The sequence below is a fragment of the Amblyomma mixtum genome, chromosome 9 (genome assembly GCF_055824585.1).
Source record: "Amblyomma mixtum isolate Tamu chromosome 9, ASM5582458v1, whole genome shotgun sequence".
NCBI lineage: Eukaryota > Metazoa > Arthropoda > Arachnida > Ixodida > Ixodidae > Amblyomma > Amblyomma mixtum.
Genome location: NC_143020.1, coordinates 124,304,255 through 124,308,989, shown reverse-complemented (window position 1 = coordinate 124,308,989; position 4,735 = coordinate 124,304,255). Strand labels below are relative to the sequence as shown.

Genomic DNA, 4,735 nt, shown 5'->3' with positions numbered 1-4,735 from the left:
ATTGCGGACGAAGCGCCGAAAATAGGAGCACAGACCGATAAAGCTCCGAAGCTGCTTCATTGTTGTCGGCTTGGGAAACTCCGCAACAGCGCGAAGTTTGGCCGGGTCGGGGAGAACGCCTTCCTTAGATACAATGTGACCCAAGATGGTTAGCTGCCGGGCGCCGAAGTTTCACTTCTTCAGATTAAGCTGTAGGCCGGCGTCGGTGAGGCAAGTCAGAACCTGCTGCAGGCGCGTGAGGTGAGTGGAAAAATCTACCGAAAAGACAACGATATCGTCCAAGTAACAGAGGCACGTATGCCACTTCAGCTTCCGTAAGACGTTATCCATCATTCTTTCGAATGTAGCTGGCGCGTTGCACAGGCCGAATGGCATAACGGTGAACTCGTAAAGGCCGTCGGGGGTAACGAATGCGGTCTTCTCACGGTCAGCGGCAGCCATCGGGACCTGCCAGTAGCCCGAACGCAAGTCAAGAGAGGAGAAGTATTCGGCGCCTTGGAGACAGTCAAGAGCGTCATCGATGCGGGGAAGCGGATAATTGTCTTTGTGGGTAATTTTGTTCAGTCGCCGGTAATCGACACAAAATCTGATAGAACCGTCTTTCTTCTTGACCAGCACCACCGGAGAAGACCAAGGGCTGTGAGAGGGACGGATGACGCCACGGTGCAGCATGTCTTCAACGTGCTCACTTATCACTTGACGCTCAGCCGCAGACACGCGATAGGGGCGCTGCCGAAAAGGCGGGTGGGAGCCGGTCTCAATGCGATGAGCCACGGTTGATGTACGGCCTAAAGGCTGATGGGCTGCATCGAAAGCGAAGCGGAAAGTGTGGAGAAGGGCTGAAAGCTGCTGACGGTAGGTGGACGGAAGAGTATCGTCGATGGCGGCGCGGAAAAGTTCGTCAGACTCAGGTTCAGTAGCGAGCTCGGAATGCATGGCGTTTAGAGAGGGACCGCTGGCTGCCTCGTGGACATTAAGGGCAGAGAGAAGGCAGACAGGTTGAATGCAGCCAGGGGACTCACCAGGTAGCAGGGTAAGGGCACACGAGGATGGATTGTAGAGCAGCATCTTCGTGACACCCCGCCAAACATCGAGGACAGCAGAAGGTAGCGGCAGGTTCTTCCGGCGTACAAAGGAAGCAGACGGCGTAAATAAAACGGTGTCATCCGACGCGGCACGGCACGACAGGGAAACAAGGGCAGATGCTCCCGGCGCTACTTCAACATCTTCAGCGATAGTGACCTTGAGTGGCAAGGGGGCAGAGGTTTCAGTAGTAAGCTCGTCAAACAAAGGGGAAAATTCAACTTCAGCGCGGGCGCAATCAATGACGGCGTTGTTGTGTGACAGAAAGTCCCACCCGAGAATTATGTCATGTGAGCATGAGGACAGCACCAACAATTCGACTGAATACAATATATCGTCAATGATGACTCGCGCTGTGCACGAGGCGAGAGGGGCAATGCACTGTTCACTAGCGGTGCGGAGCGAGAGACCCGTAAATGGCGTCGTCACTTTGCGCAAGCGGCGGCAGAGTTTTTCGTGAATCACTGATACTGAGGCACCCGTGTCGATAAGCGCATGTACCGGCAGTCCGTCGACGATGACCTGAAGAACGTTGCGTGGGGAAAACGGAGGCCTTGAGCTTTTCGAACAGCGCGCAGTTCTTGCCTCCGGAACTGCGGATCTTAGTTTCCCTCTTCAGCGGAGGGAGGGCGACGGCGCATTGGTGACAGTGAGCGACGGCGCGGTGATGGAGAACGTCGGGTCTCGTAAGCACGACGGTCGGGGGCGTACGCGTCTAGCGGCGAGGATGGAGAAGCCGAATAAAACATCTGGGATGGATGCACAGGGGTTGAGATGGTTGGCGATGCCACCATGCGACGGCGACAGTGGCGGGCGACATGTCCCGCGTACCCACAGGAGTAACAGATGGGTCGGTTATCCGATGTGCGCCAAGGGTTGTAAAGCCGCTGCGGAGACGGCGAAGAAACCGGGGCTGGTCGTAGAGACGGGGCGGGCGCAGGACGGGCTGACGAGGTGGAACAGTCAGGGGCACGGAGCGCGCCGCTGCTTCTGCGTAGGTCATCCGGGCGGGTATAGGAGATGGTTGGGGATACTGAGCCTCGGCGTAGGTTAAGGGAGCAACCGAAGGGACTGGATGTGCAGTAGGAATAGCCTCGGCAACTTCATGGCGGATGACCTCCTGCAATGGCGCCACCAGAGGAGTCGCAGCGTCGTGACTGGAGGGCATCAACGAGAGCTGACGCGCGACTTCCTCCCGAACAAACTGCTTTATCTGCGGTGACAGTTGCGCCGGGTCGGTGTCAGATGTGAGGGAAGCAAGCGATTCCTGCTGTGAGAGCGGAGAACGGGTGAGGATGCGTCGCTTCCGAAGTTCGTCAAAGTTCTGGCAATGAGTAATGACGTCGGCGACTGTGGTGGGATTGCGTGCCAGAAGCATCTGGAACGCATCGTCGTCGATTCCTTTCAAAATGTTCTCAATCTTGGCGCGCTCAGACATAGAGGCATCAACTCGTGTGCACAGGTTCACAACGTCCTCTATGTAGCTGGTGAAATTTTCACCAGGCAGCTGCGCCCGACTTCGCAGGCGTTGTTCCGCGCGCAGCTTGCGCACCGCAGGCCTGCCAAATACATCAGAAAAATTGGACTTGAAAGCTGACCACGTGGGGATGTCGGATTCGTGGTTTCTGAACCATAGGTTCGCAACGTCCGAAAGGTAGAAGATGACGTTGTTGAGTTTGAGTGCATCGTCCCACTTGTTATGGGTGCTCACCCGTTCGTACGATGCCAGCCAATCCTCGACGTCATCGTCGCCGGTGCCGCTGAAAAAAGCGGGATCACGCTGCCGCAGCGCTCCAGCGCACAGAACGGTCGGGGTGGGTGGTGCAGGACTGGGCACGGAGTCCTTAGGCATTGTGAGCGGCGGGAGAAGACGGCTGCGAAGGTCCAGGGCGTCAGACGACCGCAACCTCCACCAAATGAAAGGGGGTTCGCGTACTAGTGACCTCAGCTATACAGTTCACCAAACAGCTGAGCGGACGGCAGCAAAATCACAGTCAGTCTACACAGCCAGAGAGCTGGAGCCGCGCGCGCCGGCACACTTCGTCGTCAACTTCTTCGTCTGCCATCGAGGCAACCTGAGGCGCATTCATAATAGTTCAGGCGCGTTAATTGTAATTCACTACAATATATATATATATATAGGAAGGGGTGTGAGGGGCTCGTTATAAATACGAAAGAAGCCAACAATCACAGAAACCAAGGGGCACAGGGGATTTTTAATTTATTCATTTATTTTGTGGTGTTGATCAATTTAGAATATTACTGAATATGTTATCGCTTAAAGCTAATTGATTAGAAAAGCAGAAGAAAAAAAAACAACCACTGCCGCCGGTGGGATCCGAACCCACGACCTCCGAATAACGCGTCCGGTGCTCTACCTCTGAGCTACGGCGACGGCTGTCAAATCTTCTGCTTTCGGGGGTATTTATGTTTATAAGTAACCGAAAGCAGAAGATTTGACAGCCGTCGCCGTAGCTCAGAGGTAGAGCACCGGACGCGTAATTCGGAGGTCGTGGGTTCGGATCCCACCGGCGGCAGTGGTTGTTTTTTCTTCTGCTTTTCTAATCAATTAGCTTTAAGCGATAACATATTCAGTAATATTCTAAATTGATCAACACCACAAAATAAATGAATAAAATAAAAAATCCCCTGTGCCCCTTGGTTTCTGTGGCTGTTGGCTTCTTTCATATTTATAACGAGCCCCTCACACCCCTTCTCTTGTTTGCTTAATTGCTTAGCGAGGGCCTCGATTCTGGCAGCCTTGACGCCATAGGAAGCATAAGAGGGTTCTCACGCAGCTTCCACCCTCTCCGTTCGATGACGTTCTACGTCACACCTGCGGTAACTCAGGACGTTCTACGTCCGCCGCTTATGAACGTGGGTGGCGCTGTTGAACACTCTCAAGGTTAGGTTACTTATAAACATAAATACCCCCGAAAGCAGAAGATTCGACAGCCGTCGCCGTAGCTCAGAGGTAGAGCACCGGACGCGCAATTCGGAGGTCGTGGGTTCGGATCCCACCGGCGGCAGTGGTTGTTTTTTCTTCTGCTTTTCTAATCAATTAGCTTTAAGCGATAACATATTCAGTAATATTCTAAATTGATCAACACCACAAAATAAATGAATAAATTAAAAATCCCCTGTGCCCCTTGGTTTCTGTGGCTGTTGGCTTCTTTCATATTTATAACGAGCCCCTCACACCCCTTCCCTTGTTTGCTTAATTGCTTAGCGAGGGCCTCGATTCTGGCAGCCTTGACGCCATAGGAAGCATAAGAGGGTTCTCACGCAGCTTCCACCCTCTCCGTTCGATGACGTTCTACGTCACACCTGCGGTAACTCAGGACGTTCTACGTCCGCCGCTTATGAACGTGGGTGGCGCTGTTGAACACTCTCAAGGTTAGGTTACTTATAAACATAAATACCCCCGAAAGCAGAAGATTTGACCGCCGTCGCCGTAGCTCAGAGGTAGAGCACCGGACGCGTAATTCGGAGGTCGTGGGTTCGGATCCCACCGGCGGCAGTGGTTGTTTTTTCTTCTGCTTTTCTAATCAATTAGCTTTAAGCGATAACATATTCAGTAATATTCTAAATTGATCAACACCACAAAATAAATGAATAAATTAAAAATCCCCTGTGCCCCTTGGTTTCTGTG

The 4,735-nt window shown here is 53.0% G+C and overlaps 1 non-coding gene across 1 annotated transcript; it reads left to right on the top strand.

Annotated features, from left to right (window-relative positions):
- Window positions 1-4,040: 4,040 nt before the first annotated feature.
- Window positions 4,041-4,112, top strand: TRNAA-CGC (transfer RNA alanine (anticodon CGC)). The gene has a single exon. It is a non-coding gene; the product is annotated as a tRNA-Ala (tRNA).
- The last annotated feature ends 623 nt before the right edge of the window (window positions 4,113-4,735 follow it).